Genomic DNA, 22,579 nt, shown 5'->3' on the forward strand with positions numbered 1-22,579 from the left:
ATACCACCACCTGAGGGCCGACCTGTTGAAGTCCCAAGGGATTCCAGCATCCCTTGGCAGCACGGTATAGAAGCACTCTGGAGTCTTATTAAAGGAGCTAATGTCATACTTACTCATTGTTCACAGTACTCAGTTCATTCTTTATTATGAGCGTATCAATTGGCGACGAGACAACGAACAACCACGCGAAAATGCAAGTAACAGTTGGTATAACTTGATAACAGCACAGCTGGCAATGGTTGCGGAATATATTCGTGCAGCCAAAATGCACAATGACAACCTGGAACTGCACGGCACCGAATCTTCGGGGAAAAACAATTAAAGGCTTTGTCCCTGAATGGGCTACGATCCACCAAGCTTGCAGTTAATAGCTGAACGCACTAATCCATTGCACCACAGAGACTGATAGATGCACATGTTGCAAGACATCCCTGTGACATCTTCACAGAGCACAGCACACACAGCTTCCTAACATGCAGGCTGCTCTCTCGGAACTCTCCGGAAAGAGCCTGTTCTGTTTAATGATTAACTGTACAGTTGCAGTACACAATACGTCCACATCCACAGTGTGGAGCTACAAGCATTACATGCTGACAGACATTACAATCCCAAACTCGGGTGTCAGTCAGTTAAAGCTTCAGATTGCTCTGACCGGGATGGAACTTGTCCACTCTCAATTGTACTCTTCCCAAATAAAGGGTGGGACATTCATTGTGGATGTGTGGAAGCAGTCTGGTCCCGCACACTGCAGACACTTCCATGTCACCGCCAACCAGCTCTCCCACAACCGGTGTGATCGACCTTCCAGCCTTCCGGTGCCTTGTCTGTGAAGAAGTATTCTGATTGTCCCGAAGCCGGTATCCTTTGTCATCAATAGGGTTTTAAGTTGTTTCGGTAATTTTTACCTGCTGGACAGTCGAGGCACAAATTGTAGAGTGGAAAACTTGCGTGGACCCCGGTTTTCTAGTGGTTGATTTTCCTGGTTGGGTCCGTCGGTCGCGGTGGTCCGGTTGATGCCTGTTACCAAGTCAGTTGGTATTGATGTTCCACTGATTGGTTTTTTGAAGTTCTTTTCTCCGATGTCGTGATGTCTCTTCCTGTGTTATCTCGCCGTTTGCTCTCGATCTTGATCTTGTTGTTCCAAAGTAATGGTCAGAAAAATATGTTGCTCTTGGTACGATAGGCCCCCAGTTATACTCTGAGAGGCTGCTTAATCTTCGTGCCAAATCTAACGTTTCTTTTGTTTAAGTTTTGCTGCCCATTGATTTAAGTGGTCTTCTTTGTGTAAGTTTTGGCGGACTAGCTAACTGAGACTTGATTAAATGTTTTAATCTGGTGTTGATAGACTTTGGGACGGCGACACTCCTTCTTTATGAACTGATGAACTCTTGTCCATTGTAATAGCACTGCTTTGGCTTCGGGATGTCTGAGCTGAGCCAGATATTTCTATACATGTTGAAAAGGTGTTGGAATATGGATGTGATATTTGGGTCCTGTGGGTGGGGTGGATAATGTTTATTCCGTGATCGATTGTTTAAATGCTAATGTTTTCTGGGAGCCTGACTATGGTTAAACAGCTCCCCCAGACAAACTGATGAGCGACAATATCCAAACTCTAAATCCCACCCCTCTGTCACTGCAGCTTTTCCCCACAGGCCCAAACATGCCTTTTAAAATCCCAAACTTGGTTACGAATTGTAGATTTCTTCCATATGCTTTTTAGAATCCCAAACTTTATGTTTAATAGTCCTAAATCGAATTTCCTTTTCAGTGAGTCCAAACACTGGGGGGTTTCCATGAATTTTGGAATCTACATTGGCAGTCCCTCGGAATCGAGGAAGACATGCTTCCACTCCTAAAGTGAGTTCTTTGGTGGCTGAACAGTCCAATACTAGAGCCACAGACCCTATCACAGGTGGGACAGATAGTTGTTGAGGGAAGGGATGGGTGGGACAGGTTTGCCGAACGCTCTTTCTGCTGTCTACACTTGATTTCTGCATGCACTCGGCGTTGAGACTCGAGGTGCTCAGCACCCTCTCGGATGCACTTTCTCCACTTCGGGTGGTCTTGAGTCAGGGACTCCTGGGTGTCAGTGGGGATGTTGCACTTTATCAGGGAGACTTTGAGTGTGTCCTTGTAGAGTTTCTGCTGCCAACTTTGGCTCGTTTGCCATGAAGGAGCTCCGAGTAGTTCACTTGCTTTGGGAGTCTCGTGTCTGGCATGCGGACTATGTGGCCTGCCCAGCGGAGCTGATCGAGTGAGGTCAGTGCTTCAAAGCTGGGGATGTTAGCCTGAATAAGGCTGTTGATGTTGGTGCGTCTGTCCTCCCAGGGGATTTGTAGGATCTTGCGGAGACATCGTTGGTGATATTTCTTCAGCAACTTGAGGTGTCGACTGTACATGGTCCATGTCTCTGAGCCTTACTGGAGGGCAGGTATTACTACAGCTCTGTAGAACATGAGCCTGGTGGCAGTTTTGAGGGCCTGGTCTTCAAACACTCTTTTCCTCAGGCGGCCAAAGGCTGCACTGGCGCATGGAGGCCGTGTTGAATCTCGTCATCGATGCCTGCTCTTGTTGATAGGAGGCTCCCGAGATATGGGAAGTGGTCCATGGTGTCCAGGGCCGCGCCGTGGATCTTGATGACTGGGGGGTAGTGCTGTGCGGTGAGGACAGGCTGGTGGAGGACCTTTGTCTTACGGATGTTTAGCGTAAGGCCCATGCTTTCATACGCCTCAGTAAATACGTCGACTATGTCCTGGAATTCAGCCTCTGTATGTGCGCGGACGCAGGCCTTGGTGAGGCCACACCTGGAATATTGTGTACAGTTTTGGTCTCCTAATCTGAAGAAGGACATTCTTGCTATTGAGGGAGTGCAGCGAAGGTTCACCAGACTGATTCCCGGGAGGGCAGGACTGACATGTAAAGAAAGACTGGACCAACTAGACTTTTCTTCACTGGAATTTAGAAGAATGAGAAGGGATCGCATAGAACATATACAGGTCTGATGGGATTGGATAGGTTAGAGGCAGGAAATATGTTCCCGATGTTGGGGAAGTCGAGCACCAGAGGTCATAGTCTCAGGACAAGGGGTAAGCCATTTAGGACCGAGATGAGGAGATACTTCTTCACTCAGAGAATTCTGAACCTGTGGAATTCTCGAGCACAGAAATTTGTTGAGTCCAATTCGTTTGATATATTCAAAAGAGAGTTAAATGTGGTCATTACGGCTAAAGGTATCAAGGGTATGGAGAGAAAGCAGGAAAGGTGTACTGAGGTGAATGATCAGTCATGATCATATTGAATGGTGGTGCAGGCTCGAAGGGCCGGATGGCCTACTCCTGCACCTGTTTTCTATGTTTTTATGTTTCTATGTTTCTATGCAAAGCCCAGAAAAAAAATGGTTGAAGTATCGACTCTGCCTCAGTTAGCATTTCTTTCATTGTGCAAAAGAAGGTGACGGGTTAATTAATGATGCAACCCCGTGAAAGCAACACAAAAGTTGAACGAAAAAACATACGGTGACTGGCAGGTGAGCGCTGCTTCTGACACCCGGTGGGAATGGGCGGGGATTTTAAGGCCCCTTGTATTGTGAAACTTTCATATAGTCAAACATTTTCGATGTGCTATATCGACCTCGTGGCGCAACGGTTGCGCGTCTGACCCCAGATCACGTCGAGGTCACTGTTCTTCAGGATAATTCGGGAATTAATATTTTCTTTGCTGTTTGGCAATAACCAGACCCTTGCTCCAAGGTCTGTCTCACTGTTGCCCCGGTGTCAGGCAGAGATACTCCTGCTGCCCTCATTTATTTCATGTGAAAGGACACAAAAGTTCAAAATAAACCTGCAGTTGGCCACATACAGCATTAAATAGTCAGGATGGCAGAGCGGTCCAAGGTTCTGTGTTTAGGTCGCAGTATCCTCTGGAGGTGTGGGTTCACATCACACTTCTGACACTTCCTGTTTTTAATCATGAAGTGAAACTCATTGTTTGACACCACGACCAACGCCTTAAAAGTGGGATTTGCAGTCCACCTGCTCGCTTAACACATCCGTCTGACCTGGTGCTGAAAGTGGAGATGTTTCCGCAGTGTAGCGGTGAACACGTTCGCCTCACACGCGAAAGCTCACCAGGCGGGATTATTTTCTGGAGCTTTCTCCTCATGCATGCTCAGGGGCGAGTTTGTTCTCCTGTGAAATGTCATAAGATCATAAGCATGTCAGGATTAGGGGCCGGAGTACGCCATTCGGCCCCTCGAGCCTGGTCCACCATTCAAGAAGATCCTGGCAGTTCCTCGACAGCAAGTTTAAACATCTGGGGCGGAGCTGTAATCAACGACAAAAAGGTGCATTTTGCAGAAGCCCAGCTAACTCAGTCAGTAGATCATGAGATTCTAAATCTCAGGGTCAGAGGTGCGAGCCCCACGTTTGGTGATTATTTTTCATAGAATTATATAATCAGAAGTTTACAGCACGGAAGGAGGCCATTTCGGCCCATCGTGACCGTGCCGGCCAATAACAGGCTCTCCAGCCTAATCCCACTTTCCAGCTCTCGGTCCACAACCCTGCAGGTTACGGCACTTCAGGTGCACATCCAAGCACTTTTTAAATGTGGTGAGCGTTTCGGCCTCTCCCACCCTTTCAGGCAGTGAGTTCCAGACCCACACAACCCTCTGCGTGAAGAAAGTTTCCCTCAAATCCCCCCTACACTTTCTACCAATGACTTAAAATTTATGCCCCATGTTTGTTGACCTCTCTGCTAAGGGAAATGGGCCCATTCTATCCATTATATTAAGGCCCCTCATAATTGTATACACTTCAATGATGCCTCCCCTCAGCCCACTTTGTTCCAAGAAAAACAACTCCAGCCTATCCAATCTGTCCTCATAGCTGAGATTCTCCACTCCCGATAACATCCTCGAAATCTCCTCTGTAAGTCTCCAGTGCAATCACAGTCTTCTTCCTGTAAAGTGGAGACGAGAACTGCACGCAGTACTCCAGCTGTGGCCTAACCAGTGTTTTATATTCAAGCATAATCCACCTGCTCTCTTATTCTAGGCCTCGGCTAAAAAAGGCCAGCATTCTGCATGTCTTCTTAACCAGCTAATCCACCTTGCCTGCTACCTTCAGGGATCTGTGGACATGCACTCCCAGGTCGCTTTGTTCGTCTACAATTCTCAATGTCCTACCATTTAATGTTCAATCTCTTTCTATTGTGTCTGTAAGCACTCAAGTAATGACTCCATGAGGCAAGGTATTTTACTTGAACTGTGGTGACCTTAGTCCATTTATTGTAGTTCCTGAGAAGGGTACAGTATGGTGAGCTCCGTTTTATAACTGGTTACCTGTCGTGTACAGGTGACCCCTAGGTCTCCACCAGTTGCACTCTCTGATGGTACAGGCATAGTTTATACAGTGTGAAGGTACATCCAGTAGTCCTATGTAACTGTACATTGAATGTACAGGGAGTAGACTTATATTATATATACACAACATCACTCTCCCCTTAGTCTTGTGCCACTGGCCTTTGCATTGTGTGCTCTGGCCCGAGACCCAAAGCTCTTGCACCTTGACTATGCTTTGGCTTGGTTCTCTCCCTGTGGACCGCCAAGTCCTTATTGCCACGACATTGGGAAATGTTCAGCAGTGGATGGTTGGAGGTTGCAGTGGGGGTTGAGTGGGTTCTGGGTGTGATCCATGTGTGTCCATGGCTACATACATCCATTCAGCCCCCCATACATAGACCATGTGTGTGGCTCAACACCTGCAAGTGCAGACCTGTACAGACAGAAAGAACAAAAAAACATCGGATTAGTTACATCACTGTTTGGGTTCTACAGTAGTGGAACAAGTACATTTTACAGGTAAGGTACATACGTGGTATCACAGCCTTGCCCCTGGGTTGTGTATGTGCAGGTGGGTGAGGACACTAGTTCCAGAGTGACCAGACTGTGTCCAGGTTGTCTGATTACGGAACTGCGTCCCCTGCCAGCTGGGTGGGCTCAGATCGCTCACCTGGCTGAGTCTCAGAGCCTTTGCCGTTGCCTCGTGATGGGCAGAGCCACAGGAGTGTGTGGCCTCCCTGTCCTCCTTTGAAGGCTGCAGTGTCTCCCTGCTACTCTTCAGCGATAGTGGGAGCCTGGTCATCCCAGGTCCCGTTGGGAGGGCAGGAGGTTGCTATCCGCTCGCTCCCAGTACTGGCCCTGGTGGCCAGAGAGTTAGAGCCGATCGGGGGCAGGGTACTGGTCGTGGTGCCTTTGCCGTCCGCTGATCACTGGCCCTGCAGCTGGTATGCACCCTCTGTGTGTGGCCACACTCCCTGGGGTATCACATTGGTCCCGGAGGGGCAGGCTACATGATCGCTGGACCTGGGTGCTGACGGGAGGTTGCCCTTGGTTTTGTCGGCATGCTTGTAAATCCCAGCATCGCACGTCATCACTTCGTTGACACTCACAATACTTTGGTTCTGACCGCAATCGCCTGACTTATCATGATTAGTTACATTTAAAAACTTGAAATTGTCAGTTACATCTTTTACATATTTATCACCATCATCGCTGTATAAAGAGTGGAACTGTCCCTTTAATTGTGATGGGTTGCCGGTCTCCTTTAAGAGGGTCTTGCAATCTTTACCCCAATCCTGTTCGCCGCTCGGCATCACGTGTTGCTCCCTTGTGGTCTGGCTGCCGCCATCTTGACTTCAGGCCCTTCACCTCGTGGTTCGGACGCAATCTTCTTTCTCTCCATGAGGTAGGCTGCGGTGATCCTTTTCTCCCCAGGTTCTGCCACGGAAGCCGGGAAGTTATCTTCTGCGTGAATTTTCTTCCTCTGGAGTCCTGCCACTGGAGCCTGGAAGGTAAGGTCGAGTCGTTTGGGCTGGATCATCTCGCCGTTGGGTTGACCGGTCTGTGTCGTCGCCTCACAGTCGAGTTGGGCGGTTGGTTTTTCAGGTGTTGTGCTGGATCCAACTTCGGGGCCATGAGGGATGTCGATCGCTGGAGGTTTGAGCTTTTCCCAGCTCCAATTGATCTTTTTCATCCACCTTCTTCCTAATAGCTTTGGACCATCACCAGCAATGATCCACAAAGGTATCCTGTGCATCTCGCCGCCATGGGACACCTGGACATCCACGCTGCCAACGACTGGGATGTATCGTTTGTGCAGGTGAGCAGTTTCACTTCGATCGGGATCATTTTAGGTCGTTCGATTGGATTGTCCCAGAGTTTCTCAAAGGCCGCCTGATTCATCAGTGACTGGCTCGCCCCTATGTCCACCTCCATCGTGACTGGAACATCATTGATTTTAACTTCCATTTTCACCGGGGAACTCCCGGTGGTGCAGGTAAACACTCCGTACACCTCATCGTCGCTGGAGTCCGGATGATCGGCCAACTCTTCATCGACTCGGTGAGTACGATTTCTCTTGCTTATTCGCTGGAGGTGGCCCTTCATGTTACAGCCTTTGCAAGTATAGTCTTTATAGTGGCACTGGTGGGCCCTGTGATTTCCTCCACAGCGCCAGCATGGGGTTGGCCGGTTGGCCCCATGTGGCGGATTCAGGATTGTGGGACTCGGTGTTCTGTTCTCTCTTCCCTGAGAGAGACTGCTAGCAGCAGCCCTGCCTCTAAAAGGCACCTTTCCGTTCACAGTACTTGCTGGGTTAGAGTCCTGGGGGTGAGACATCCACTTGGAATCGCAGGCCGAGATCATGAACGCCTGGCTCACGTTAATTGCCTTCTGCAGGGTGACCGTGGTGTCCGCAGGGCGCAGTCTGTGGAGAAGGCCCTCGTGACCGATTCCAGTAACAAAGATGTCCCTTAGTGGTGAGGTGAGGTGATCACTAAAATCAAATGCTGCAGCCAATCGTCTCAGGTCTGCAGCATATTTTGCGATTTCCTGGCCTTCGGATCCACCGGTGGGGAGAGAACCGGTGTCTGGCTGTGAGGATGCTCTCTATAGGTTTGAGCTGTTCCTGTATCAGCGTTACGAGCTCCACATATATTATTGTCTTCTCTGGGACTAGCAGGTCCCTGACAAGGCCATAGACGGTGGGCCCACAACTGCTGAGCAGGACAGCTCAGCACTTATCAGCCAGCGATGTCGGGTCGTCTCCCCCCACGTCATTCGCAATAAAGAAGTGTTCGAGCCTTTCCACAAAGGCCTCCCAATCTTCCCCATCGGCGAATTGTTCAAGCGTGCCAAGGTTAGCCATTGTCACATGGAAATTCGTATTCTCGTCACCAGTTATTGTGTTTGTAAGCACTCTAGTAATGACTCCACGAAGTCAGGTATTGCACTTGAACTGTGGTGACCTTCGTCCACTTATTGCAGCTCCTGAGTGAGGGTACAGTACTGTGAGCTCCCTTTTATACCTGGTTACCTGTTGTGTGCAGGTGACCCCGAGTTCTCCACCAGTTGCACCCTCTGGTGGTACATGCATAGTGTGTGTACAGTGTGAAGATACATCCAGTGGTCTTATGTAACTGTACATTGAGTGTACAGTATGTATACTTATTTTATACATACACAACAAAGATCATCAGTTAATTAATGGTGCTTTCCCGTGAAAGCAGGATACAATTTATCAATGATTTAATTTCTGCATTTAGAAAGACATGGGTTAATCACGGATAGTCAGCATGGGTTTGTTCAGGGAAGGTCTTGTCTGACTCACTTGATTGAATTTTTTGAGGAGGTAACCAACAGGATCGATGAGGGCAGTGCGTTTGATGTAGTGTATAAGGATTTTAGCAAAGCTTTCGCCAAGTTCCCACATGGAAGACTGGTCACGAAAGTAAAAGCCCATGGGATCCAGGGCAAAGTGGCAAGTTGGATCCAAAATTGGCTCAGAGGAAGGAAGCAAAGGGTAATGTTTGAAGGGAGTGTTTCGGACTGGAAGGATGTTTCCAGTGGGGTTCCACAGGGCTCAGTGCTAGGTCCCTGTCTTTTAGTGGCAACATCAATGATCTAAACTTAAATATAGGAGGTATGATTAAAACGTTTTCAGGTGATACTAATTTAATCCAGAGAAGTGTGAGGCTGTGCATTTGGGGAGGGAAAACAAGGAAAGAAACACACATTAAATGGTTGGACATTGAGAAGTGTGGAAGAACAAAGGGACCTTGGAGTGCATGTCCACAGATCCCTGAAGGTAGCAGGCCAGTTGGATAAGGTGGGTAAGAAGGCGCACGGAATGCTTACCTTTATTGGCTGAGGCATGGGATAGAAGAGCAGGTTGGTTATGCTTGAAATGTATAAAACACTGGTTCGGCCACAGCTGGAGTATTGCATGTAGTTCTGGTCACTTTATTACAGGAATTATGTGATTGTACGAGAGGGTACAGAGGAGATTTACGAGGATGTTGCCAGGCGTGGAGAATTTTAGCTATGAGGACAGTTTGGATCGGCTGGGTTTGTTTTCATTGGAACAGAGGAGGCTGAGGGGAGACAACATTGAGATGTATAAAATTATGAGGGGCCGAGATATAGTGGATAGCAGAGGGGTCAACAACCAGGGGGCATATATTTAAAGTAATTGGTAGAAGGTTTAAAGAGGATTTGAAGGTAAAATTCTTCATGCAGAGGTTTGTGACGGTCAGGAACTCGCTGCCTGAAAGAATGGCGGAGGCAGATACCACATGTAAAAAGTATTTGGATGTGCACCTGAAGTGCCGTAACCTGCAGGGTTATGGACCCAGAGCTGGAAAGTGGGATGAAGCTGGATTGCCTCTTGTTGGCCGGGGTGGAAGTGATGGGCCAAAATGCCCTCCTTATGTGCTGCAAACTTCTATCATTCTATAATTCTATGAAAAATGTAAATGTCCAATGTTGGTGTCGAAACGACGACCCTGAGATTAAAAGTCTTATATTTCACTGACTGAGCTCGCCAGGCTTCTGCCAAACATACCGTTCTCTCACTGATTGCAGGCAGGTGCCTGTTGGCTCTGCCCCAAATGTTTAAACTTGCTGTCGAGGAACTGCCAGGATCTTCTTGAATGGTGGACCAGGCTCGAGAGGCCGAATGGCCTATTCCGGCCCCTAATTCTTACATGCTTATCATCTTATGAACTTTTCACAGGAGAACAAACTCGCCCCTGAGCATGCATGAGGAGAAAGCTACAGAAAATATTCCCGCCTGGTGAGCTTTCGCGTGTGAGGCGAACGTGTTAACCGCGACACTGCGGAAACATCTCCAATTTCAGCACCAGGTCAGACGGAAATGTTAAGCGAGCAGGTGAACTGCTGAATCCCAGTTTTAAGCAGTTGGTCGTGCTGTCAAACAATGAGTTTCGCTTTATGATTAAAAACAAGAAATGTCAGAAGTTGAATTCAAACCCACACCTCCAGAAAAAACTGCGATCTAATCACAGCACCTGAGACCGCTCGGTGGTGTGTGTGGCCACCTGCAAGTTGATTTTGAACTTTTGTGTCCTGGCACATGAATTAAATGAGGGCAGCAGGCGTATCTCTGCATGACACTGGGGAAACAATGAGACAGACCTTGGAACAAGGGTCTGGTTATTGCCAAACAGCAAAGAAAATATTAATTCTGAAAGAACAGTGACCCCGACGTGATTTGAACACGCAACCTTCTGATCTGGAGTCAGACGCGCTGCCGTTGTGCCACGAGGCCTACACAATGATTGTGAGATGTTCCTCTATATGAAGCTTTCACAACACAAGGGGCTTCAAAATCCCCGCCCATTCCCACCGGGTGTCAGAAGCAACGCTCACCTGCCAGTCACCGTATGTTTTTTTCTTCAACTTTTGTATTGCGTTCATGGAAAAGCATCATTAATTAACACGTCACCTTCTTTTGCACAATGAAAGAAATGCTAACTGAGGGACAGTCGATACTTCAATCATTTGTCCTGTGCTTTGCGGAGCGGGCAGGGAAGTGGACCTGAGTCCATGATCACATCGGCCATGATCGTATTAAATGGCGGAGCAGGCTCGAGGGGCGTATGATCGACTCCTGCTCCTATTTGTTTTGTTCTTCTGTTCTTCAGCATGTTAACCCATTTTACACACTGTATTGCAGATGTCACCAGGAATCTGTGGCAACTTTTGTCAAATTTAACAGCACCGGTTATTCCTTCCGTGCAGAGAAATTAGAATCAGCAGCGATGATAAAATCCCATGGTGATCATTTTCAGATTCAACGCAGTAGGATTTCAAATAAAGTGAAAGAATTTTACAGTGAAAAGATTTGGAAGTGTTACTTGTATTTGTGTCTTTAATTAAACTTTGTGGCGTCTGAGTCCCGTTCATGCCTCTGCTGAATAAGAAAGGAGGGTTTGACGTTGACCAGACTGCATTGACCCTGATATTTGTGAGCTCATCCTTTATATTCAGTGGTTTCTCGCCCTTTGATGGGCTGCAGTGTGGCGGATATCACGCTGGCCTCACACACGAAAGGTCCCCGGTGGATCCGTTTTCTCTCACTGAAAGTTATCTATTTATTGGTTAAATAAAGAGCAATTCAGGAATAAGGTAGCCTTTCTACCAGGAGAATAAATAGCAAATAAAAACAGCAAATGCTGGAAATCTCAGCAGGTCAGGCAGCATTTTCCAGGAGACTAAACTCTCCTCCGCTTGTTCCCTTGTAGCAAGTTTAAACATAATGTTTCTACCCAGAATCAAACCGGGTACTTTTCACGTATAAAGCAAATGTGATAATCACTACACTACAGAAACCTCTGGCACAACAGCCCCAACAGAGGGGAGCTGACCAGTGAGCTCCCTCTGTGCTGATCGGGAATGTGTTGGCTCACCTTAAACAACTTCTGTCCCACACTGAAAGTTCTCAATCCTTCTCCTCCGCTGCCCTTTACAGAAATGTCACGGATCACCCAGCCACCGTGTTCACTTCCACATCCTCACAGTGGGCCACAGAGGCTCCTACCGTCTCCCCACGATCAGCGAACTCGCCCAGTTTACTAAATTAAACCCCGAACACGTGCCCAGCAAAGGGCAGGAGAAGCCAGATAGTCTGTAAGCTCGGTCTATCGCAGAAAGTATTGGTATTCATGGTGATTACAGCAATCATTAATCGTCTTACAGACCTCAATTATTTTTATGCGATGAATTGATCGAGAATTGAAACCAGTTTAGTGCGCCGGATCTTAATCCCTCGACCACCAGGGAACAGTTATGAGACATATAGATATATTTATATATATTTATATATGAACCTGAATATCAACGGCTAGCTGCCTCGACCTAATGGCGCAACGGTAATGCGTCTATCTTTGAGTGAGAGAAATTGTTCCACAGTGACACCCATTTCATCTTTTGTTCCCTTTAAAACACTAGAAACTGAGACAGGGGGAATAAATAGAGAAATCAAAGCACAGGGATACAGACAAGAGGAAGAGAGAAGGGGAAAGATACTGTCCCCACCCAGAACGAATGCAGAAACCCCTCTACTGCGCTCGGGGTGGCCACCCACAGCCTGGATACACTAACGGGAGAACACCAGCGGCAGGTCGGGGCCATAAAAGGAACGGCGAGCGGCCCTGGGAGCAGCTTGGAGGTCCCGGGAGACTAATCCAGGGAGCAGCGTGAGCTGGTGCAGGAGGGTGGCGGCAGCGAAGTGTGACGTCATCAATGTCCAGGTCGGTGATTGGAGCGTGGGCAGATACAGCAGGAGCGGCGAGATCGGGGCGAAGGAGCGGTGAGAGACTGTGGAGGGATGTGATCGGGGCCCAGCGGAGGCATGAGTTTGGGTCCAGGGGCCCAGGGTTAGCACGGGCCAGCCCACACTGCGATATGTGTGCACTAGGTCCGTGCAGCAGAGCTGGTCGCCTGTCGTCTTCCTCAACCCTTGTCACTGGACCAAGACCGAGCTCTGTCAAGCCCGTGTGATGGCTGGGGTGCAACGGCCACCACACGTTTAAAAAATCCACGCACAGGCATCTTTCACGCTTTGGGATGTCGTTCGGGTCATTCATTGAAACGCCTGTGAACTCATCCTTTTTCGGCGTGGAAGCAAGTCATCCTCGTTTCGAGGGACCGCCTATGATGATGATGATGATGGATACATTAACGTCCCAACAGCTCATTGACTGCAGGAGTGGGACCGTGCGGCGCTTCAGAAGACATGTCGAAAAGGCAAAGTCACTGATTCCGTCTCATGTGCTCCTCCGATCAAGAACAGCAACACACACTAAAAATGCTTCAATAATGGTTACATCTTATCTCCACATTTGCTAAGCAGGTGGTTTGTTGGTCTAGGGGTATGATTCTTGCTTTGTGGTTGTTACTTGAAATTTGCAGAAAGATCCTGGCTTTAAATCCCAAACCAGCCTTGAGATTGCATTGAAATTTTGCAAAGAAGGACTTGGATTTCTGCAGCGTCTGTCAGTAACTCATGACGCCTCAAAGCGCTGTGCAGCCGTTCAGTACCTTTGAAATGTTGCCATGTGAGGAAAGATGTGCCCAAATCACTTCACACGCACCTCAACTCTTTGCAAATGAGTTCATAGAATCAAAGAAGTTTGCAGCACAGAAGGAGGCCATTTCGGTCCATCGTGTCTGCGCCGGCCAACTAGAGGCTCTCCAGCCTAATCCCACTTTCCAGCTCTAGGTCCATAACCCTGTAGGTTACAGCACTTCAGGTGCACATCCAAGCACTTTTTAAATGTGGTGAGGGTTTCTGCCTCTACCACCCTTTCAGGCAGTGAGTTCCAGACCCCCACAACCCTCTGCGTGAAGAAATATCCCCTCTAAACTTTCGACCAATTACTTTAAATTTATGCCTCCTTGTTGCTGACCCCTCTGCTAACTGAAATAGGTCCTTTCTATCCACTAAATCTTGGACCCTCATTATTTTATACACCTCAATGAGGTCTCCCCTCAGTCTCTGTACCATGGAAAACAAATCCAGCCTTTCTAATCTGTCCTCATGGCGAAGATTCTCCACTCCCGGCAACATCCTCGTAAATCTCCTCTGCACCATCTTCAGTGCAATCATGTCCTTCCTGTAATATGGCGACCAGAACTGCACGCAGTACTCTAGCTGTGACCTAACCTGCCCCACCGACCCCATCTCTTGTATTTGATGCCTCGGTTAATAAAGGCAATCATTCCATATTTCTTCTCAACCATCTTAGCTACCTGGCCTGCTACTTTCAGGGATCTGTGGACATGCACTCGCTGGAGTCTAGGGAGGACCCAGCAGGTTGGAAAACTGCAAATGTAATGCCCCTATTTAAAAAAGGAGGCAGACAAAAAGCAGGAAACTATAGACCAGTTCGCCGAACCTCTGTGGTTGGGCAAATGTTGGAATCCATTATTAAAGAAGCAGTAGCAGGACAGAGAAACATCGAAACATAGAAAATAGATGCAGGAGTAGGCCATTCGGCCCTTCGAGCCTGCATCACCATTCAATAAGATCATGGATGATGATTCAGCTCAGTACCCCTTTCCTGCTTTCTCTCCATACCCCTTGATCCCTTTAGCTATAAGGGCCACATCCAACTCCCTCTTGAATATATCTAACAAACTGGCATCAACAACTCTGCGACAGAGAATTCCACAGGTAAACAACTCTCTGAGTGAAGATGTTTCTCCTCCTCTCACCAGGGCCCTGTACAATTGTAGCAAGACTTCCTTACTCTTGTACTGTGGGCTATATATTAAGTACTATGGGGCAAGTGCCCTGTTTTTTGCTGATTCGATGGTTGTATAAAATGTTATTAAAATTTGACAGTTGCTTGGCAAACATATTTGTATTTCCTACAGTGTACTCCTTACTCTTTAAGAGCTAGATTTTCCCCAAGCAGTTTTGTCGGCGCACTGACCTCAAGCGCACCGACTTTGCGCGCTGGAAATGGCTCGGGGAAAAACTCGCCCCATCCTGGCCGCTGTGTACAGTCCCCAGAGTGCTGGCATGGTGTCGATGGTGAAGTGGGGGGTGGAGCCAAATGCCTGCGCCGAAAACACTGCCGGCACCTTCGCGCATGGGCAGTAGGGAGAGAAAACTTGGCACTCTGCAATTTTTAAACAGTGTCAAACCCGATGAAAAGCACAGCAGCTTCTCAGCTTCTCCGGTCGCTCGGCGGGCTCTCCCCCCGTCCCTCCCCGATAAAACGCACAGCTCCAGCAGCTGCAACTTCTCCGGTCCACAAGCTCACACTTCTCCGGTGTGTCGTCCCTCCCCTATCCCAGGGATACAGGGACCCAGTGTAATGGAGCCAAGTTTGCTGATGGTACAAAGATGGGTGGGAACGTAAATTGTGATGCAGCAAAGAAAATCTCAATTCCGGAAGAACAATATGGAAAAGTACAGTGATCCCGACGTGATATAAACACGCAGCCTTCTGATCTGGAGTCAGACACACGACCGTTACACCACGAGGTCTACAGTGCAGAGTGCCCATGTTTGTATACATGAAGGTTCCTGAAACACAGTTTCATTTACCCTGCATTGGTGCAATGAAAGGGCTTTAAAATCCCCGGCCACTCCCACCGTGGGTCAGACAGCATCAGAAGTAGTGCCCACCTGTCACTCACCCTCTCACGCCCGTTTTCATCACCTGCTGCCCGCGGACTGCAGCAAATCCAGTTCGTCATCATCATAGGCAGTCCCTCGAAGCGAGGATGACTTGCTTCCACGCCAAAAAAGGATGAGTTCACAGGTGTTTCAATGATGGACCTAATATTCCAAGTCCCGAACTGCATGTTGAAGGGTGGAAGATGCCTGTGCGTGGATTTTTTTAACGTGTAGTGGCCGTTGCACACCAGCCATCACACGGGCTTGACAGAGCGAGGTCTTGGTCCAGTGGCAAGGGTTATCCAAGACGGCTGGAGACCAGCTCTGCTGCACGGACCCAGTGCCCACACATATCGCAGTGTGGGCTGGCCCGTGCTGCCCCTGGGCCCCTGGCCCTGAACGCACACCACCCCTGGGCCCCGATCACATCCCTCCACAGTCTCTCGCTGCTCATGCTGGACCTGCCAACGCTCCAATCACCGACCTGGACTTTGATGACGTCACTCTTCGCTGCCGTCGCCCTCATTCACCAGCTCGCACTCTACCTTGCCGTGGTACACCACCACGCTGCTCCCAGGCCGCCGCTCACCGCTCCTTTTATGGCCCCGACCTGCCGCTGGTGTTCTCACGCAGGTCGGGGCCTCCACGCTGCTCCCAGCAAATCCAGTTACACCCCGTGTCACCGCACAATTCACAGCTGTGATTGTAAGCTGACTATATTTAAAGCTATCGCAGAGGCTGCAAGCAGTGTTCCCTGGTAGTCTAGTGGTTAGTATTTGGTGTTCTCACTGCCATGGTCTGGGTTTGATTCCTGGTTAGGGAAAGCATTTTTACAGAGCAAGCTGACAAATATAATTCAAGTCTGTGAAATACTGAATAATTGTTTCAATCATCATTAATCCATCCATCAGTGTTGCACACTGAAGGAAATACAAATATGTTTGCCGAGTGACTGTCGAATTTTAATAACTTTTTATACAACCGTAGAATCAGAAGAAAATCAGGATATTCGGACCATAGCACCTAATATTCCGCCCATAGTGCAAGAGTAAGGAAATCTTGCTCCAATTGTGCAGGGCCCTGGTGAGACCACACCTGGAGTACTGCGCACAGTTTTGGTCTCCTTATCTGAGGAAGGATACACTTGCCTTGGGGGTGGTACAACGGAGGTTCAACAGATTGATTCCTGGGATGAGAGGACTGTCCTATGGTGAGAGATTGTGTAGAATATGCCGATACTCTCTGGAGTTCAGAAGAATGAGAGGTGATCTCATTGAAACGGACAATATTCTGAAGGGGATTGACAGAGTAAATGTTGAGAAGCCCGACTAGCTCAGTCGGTAGAGCATGAGACTCTTAATCTCAGGGTCGTGGGTTCGAGCCCCACGTTGGGCGATTACTTTTCATTAAACTTTTATGTTGCTTTCGCGGGTAAATATCATTAATGAACCCATGATCTTCTTTTGCACAATGATAAAAATGCGAACTGAGGGAGAATTGATAATTTAATCAAATATTGAAAGCAGCGCCTCAGACCGCTCGGCCGTCCTTACTGTTAGATGTTCCAGATACAAGTTATTACTCTGGAAAGTTTCAGACCGGGCGCTTGTTCAGGGCTGCTGGAAGGCCCAGTGACCGGGATAACCTCTCCCCCGGGGTTTTCCTGAGCCTGTGCTCGGTGTACGGGGAGCTTTGGCCTGGGTCCGAGGTAGCTTGTATCCCAGGGATGGACAATAACCCTCTGAGCTCTGGAACTAGGGAAAAGCGAATAATTAATGAGTTGTTTGTGGTTTCAAATGCAGCTTAGATCTGCTGGTGTAAACCGATCGCATTGTTTCACAGAATGAATGAAATGCTGACAGGGACAGTCAAAACTTCAAAAAGTGAACTTTAATAACTCATGAAACTTTAATCCTTGATGAAGTTTTATCCCCGATCTGATTTTACACAATCTGTATTGGAGGAGATTGGTTTTAAATGTGCATTGCTCATTCAACAATGTATCCAAAACAGTTTTTATTGCAGACAAGTTTTTGTTTGATAAATAAGGTTTCTGCACAGGCTTGAACCGGGAACTTTTCAAGTGTGAAGGAAATGTGATGTCCTCCACACGACAGAAATTGCTGCTTCGCTCAGTGCCCAGAGAGAAGTGTTCAGGAACAAGCTGAAATGCTCAATCCCTCTCTCTGCAAAAAGTTCCTTTCACAAACATTTCTCTGACCAGAACGGCACCAAACAACAATGTCCTCCTTTCAAAGTCATTAAAATCCCCAATTTCCAAGTCTTCAATTTTAAGGACAAGGACTGAAAGCGCTTTGCGATCAGAAAATTGCAGGAAACCCTTTGCGGTTAATGACAGGGCTTTTGATGGTTGATTTCTGTTCACATCTTGTGTTATGTATTTAACCCTTGACAACCTGTGCACACCACCACCAGAGGGCCTACCTGTCGGAGTCCCAAGGGATCCCAGTATCCCTTGGGAGCACGGTCTGTCAGCAGGCCACCCATCAGGTACCTGCACTCTGCAGTCTTATTAAAGGAGCAAAGGTCACACTTACTCAGTGTTCACAATACTAAGTTTCATCCTTTATTATGAGCATATCAATTGGCGACGAGACAATGAACAACCACGCAAAAATGCAAGGAACAGTTGGTATCCTGGAGAAGTTCTCAGAAGTGGACGATTGCGAAGCCTTTGTGGAGATACTCGACAAATACTTCGTGGCCAACGAGCTGGAAGGCGACGAGAACGCTGCCAAATGAAGGGCGATCATCTTTACCGTCTGTGGGGCACCAACCTATGGCCACATGAAGAATCTTCTAGCTCTGGTGACACCAACAACTAAATCCTATGAAGAATTGTGTAAGCTGGTCTGCGAGCATCTAAATCCTAAAGAAAGCGATCTGATGGCGAGGTATCGGTTCTACACGTGCCAACGGTCGGAGGGCCAGGAAGTGGCGAGCTATGTCGCCAAATTAAGGTGCCTCGCAGGACATTGCGAATTTGAGGGATTCCTAGAACAAATGCTGAGAGACATTTTCATACTAGGCATTGGCCATGAGATAATTCTTCGCAAACTGTTGACTCTCAGAATCTGAGCAAAGCCATAACGATCGGTCAGACAATTTCCACCAATTCCTTTAAACCCAGTAACGTAATTTATTTCTCGTGGACTGGATGGAGGACCATGGTCCATGTAAAAAATTGTTATCGTTTTCCATTAACTAAATGTTCATAAAAGTATTGGAGTGGGAACTCACTGGATAACAGCACAGCTGGCAATGTTTGCGGAATATATTCGTGCAGCCAAAACGCACAATGACAACCTGGAACTGTGCGGCACTGAATCCTCGGGGAAAACATTTAAAAGCTTCGTTCCTGGGTGGGCTCAAACCACCAACCGTTCGGTTAACAGCTGAATGCGCTAACCCATTGCGCCACAGAGACTAACTTAAATGTAAACTGCAAGACATCCCAAACCAGGGTGTCAGTCAGAAAAAGCTTCAGATTGCTCCGACCGGGATGGAACTTGTCTACTCTCAGTTGTACTTTTCCAAAATAAAGGGAGGGACATTCATTGTGGATGCATGGAAGCAGTCTGGTCCCGCACACTGCAGACACTTCCATGTCACCACCAACCAGCTCTCCCACAACTGGTGTGATCCACCTTCCAGCCTTCCGGTGCCTTGTCTGTGACAAAGTATACTGATTGTCCCAAAGCCAGTCGTCGGTTTTAATTACTTTTCACCTCCTGACTGCAGATATTCCTGTGATTAAACCTGAACAAAAGGATTACAGGGACAGTTGGATTCATCATTTCTTTGCTTGGTGAAATTTCAAAGATTGAAAGTGACGTACATCAACCCCAAACCTCGTCACCTACTCGCGAACTGCGACACGCTGCTCCCGTGAGATGGAAGCCCAGTTGCTGTTTTAAGCTTGAATACAGGTACAAGCAGAACTCATTCAAAGATAGTCCAAGTCCCTGATTATTTGCACCGAACTCCTTCGCAAAGAGTTGAGGTTCGTGTGGGGTGATTTGGGCACATCTTTCCCCACACTACAACACTTCAAACATAACTCAACGACTGTAAAGCGCTTTAAGGCATCATGAGTTCCTGAAAGGTGTTGCAGAAATGCAAGTCCTTCTTTGCAAAAGTTCGATGTAATTTCAAAATTCGCGGCAGAATAATGGGCTCGGCCGGGATCTCTCGCAAATTTCAATCAACAAGCCAGAAACGAGAATCATACCCCTTGACCAACAAGCTAACTTTTTGACAAACGTTGAGATAAGGTGTAACTTTTATAAAAGCATTTTTTGTGTGTAGCTATTCTTGGCAGAAGGAGCACATGTGATCGATTCAGTGACTTTGCTTTTTCGACCTGTCTTCCGAAGCGCCGCACGGTCCCACTCCGACAGTCAATGAGCTGTTGGGACGTTAGTGTATCCAGTCTGTGGGTGGCCACCCCGAGCGCAGCAGAGGGGTTTCTGCATCAGTTCTGGGTGGGGACAGTATTTCCCCTTCTCTCTTCCTCTTGTCTGTATCGTTGAGCTTTGGTTTCTCTATTTATTCCCCTGTCTCAGTTTCTAGTGTTTAAAAGGGAACAAAAGATGAAATGGGTGTCACTGTGGAACAATTTCTCTCGCTCAAAGTTAGATGCACGACCGTCGCGCCATGAGGTCTTGGCAGCGAGCCGTTGATATTCAGGTCCATAAATAAATATATATTTTTATATTTATACAAATTATCGAAGCTGTTCTCTGGTCAAGTGGTGAAGATCTCGAGCATTAAACTTCTTTCCATTCTCAATCAGTTCATCGCAGAAAAATAATTAAGGTGTGTGAGAGGATTAATGATTGCTGTAATCGCCGTTAATAACCTCACTACTATCTGTTACAGAACGAGCTTACACACTCTCCCGCTTCTCCTACCCTTTGCCGGGCACGTGTTCCGGGTTTAATTTTACAAACTGGGCGAGTTCGCGAATCGCGGGGAGACGGTAGGAGCCTCTGTGGCCCCACTGTGAGGATGTGGAAGTGAACACTGTGGCTGGGTGATCCATGACATTTCTGTGAAGGCAGCGGAGGAGAAGGATTGAGAGCTTTGAGTGTGGGACAGAAGTTGTTTAAGGTGAGCCAGCACATTCCCGATCAGCACAGAGGGAGTTCACTGGTCAGCTCCCCTCTGTTGTGACTGCTTTGCGAGAGGTTTCCGTAGTGTAGTGGTTGTCACGTTTGCTCTATACGTGTAAGGTCCCTGGTTCGATCCCAAGTGGGAGCATTATGTTTAAACTTGCTGTGGAAGAACAATGGGAGGCGAGGTCAATCTCCTGGCAAATGCTGCCTGACCTGCTGAGATTTGCAGCATTTGCTGTATTTATTGATTAAAGTATCAACTCTCCCTCAGTTAGCATTTCTTTCATTGTGCAAAAGAAGGTGATGGGTTTACTAATGATGCTATCCCGTGAAAGCAACACAAAAGTTTAACAAATAAACATATGGTGACTGGCAGGTGAGCGCAGCTTCTGACAGGCGATTTTAAAGGGGAATTTAAAGCCCCTTTTATTGCAGAACCTTCATATTGACGAACATCTCAGACTCAGTGTTTAGGTCTCGTGGTGCAGCGGTGGTGTGTCTGCCTCTTGATCAGAAAGTTGCATGTTTAAATCATGCTGAGGTCCCTGTCCTTTTGGGTAATTCCAGAATTAATATTTTCTTTGCTGTTTCGCAATAACCAGACCCTTGCTCCAAGGTCTGTCTCACCGTTTCCCCGGTGTCAGGCAGAGATACGCCTGCTGTCCTCATTTACTTCATGTGACAGGACACAAAAGTTCAAAATCAAACTGCAGGTGGCCACACATAATATTGAGCAGTCAGGATGGCCGAGCGGTCTAAGTTGCTGCATTCAGGTTGCAGTCTGCTTTGAAAGTGTGGGTTCCGTAGTGTAATGGTCATCACATTCGCTTAACACGCAAAAGGTTCCTGTTTCAAAACCAGCTGAAAACGTGCTCAATTAAATATGAGAAGCATTGAATAATGTGCATTTCTGGTTCAGTATTGACAAAGCACAATGTCTCCCAGTCCTGCTATATTTGTTGAATACTCTGTACAGTTCGGTACACATTCAAACTCGACAGTTTCCAGCCCTGACCGTGCAGAAAACCCCTCTCAAATCTGCACATTCCAGCTGCTTTCAGTTGAGTTGTGAGAGATTATTGACGGATCCTGCAGCTGTCAAAAGGAATGATGTGTGAGAGGGGTCATCAAACGAGGCCATGTGGGTTGAATTGAAGAACAAAAAAGGGGCGGTCACACTACTGGGAGTGCACTGTAGACCCCCAGGAAGTTAGAGGGAGATAGAAGAACAAGTATATGGGCAGAATGTTGAGAAGTGCAAAACCTATCGAGCTGTAAAAGTGGAGGATTTTAACTACCCGAATATGAACTGTGAAAATGATAGTGTGAATGGTACAGATGGTGGAGAATTCCTAAAATGCATTCAGGAGAACTTCTTTATCCAGTATGTAACAAGCCCATCAAGGGAGGAGCGGTTCTGGACTGGGTCTTGTGATCGAAGAGGGGCAGGTAGAAGGGGTATCAGAGGGAGAGCATTTTGGTGCGAGTGATCATACTCAGTAAGGTTTAGGGTAGTTATAGAAAAGGACAAAGGGGACCAGGAATAAAAGTTCTCAATTGGGGTAAAGCCAATTTTGCTGAGCTGAGATGGAATTTGGCCAAAGTGGACTGAGAACGGCTACTTGCTGTTAAATCAGTCTCAGAGCAGTGGGAGGCATTCAAGGAGGAGATCCTGAGGGTACAGAGCAAGTATGTTCCCTTAAAACAAAGGTGGGACTAACAAATCTAGAGCTCCTGGGATGTCAGGGGACATACAGGGAAAGTTAACGAAAAAAAGGAAAGCTTATGACAGATACGGATAACTCAATACTGCAGAAACTCTAGAGGTGCAGAGGTGCAATTAAAAAATATATCAGGAAAGCAAAGAGAGAGCATGAGAGAATGTTGGCAATTAAATCTGGGAAAACCCAAAGATGTTTTACAAATACATTAAGAGCACGCTGATAA

At 47.5% G+C, this 22,579-nt stretch overlaps 2 non-coding genes across 2 annotated transcripts; one reads left to right on the top strand and one right to left on the bottom strand.

The window, feature by feature from the left end:
* Nucleotides 1-10,559: 10,559 nt before the first annotated feature.
* On the bottom strand, nucleotides 10,560-10,631 carry trnaw-cca (transfer RNA tryptophan (anticodon CCA)). The gene has a single exon. It is a non-coding gene; the product is annotated as a tRNA-Trp (tRNA).
* A 6,185-nt stretch (nucleotides 10,632-16,816) lies between these two features.
* trnak-cuu (transfer RNA lysine (anticodon CUU)) lies at nucleotides 16,817-16,889 on the top strand. The gene has a single exon. It is a non-coding gene; the product is annotated as a tRNA-Lys (tRNA).
* The last annotated feature ends 5,690 nt before the right edge of the window (nucleotides 16,890-22,579 follow it).

The sequence above is a fragment of the Pristiophorus japonicus genome, unplaced genomic scaffold (assembly GCF_044704955.1).
Source record: "Pristiophorus japonicus isolate sPriJap1 unplaced genomic scaffold, sPriJap1.hap1 HAP1_SCAFFOLD_136, whole genome shotgun sequence".
Lineage (NCBI taxonomy): Eukaryota > Metazoa > Chordata > Chondrichthyes > Pristiophoridae > Pristiophorus > Pristiophorus japonicus.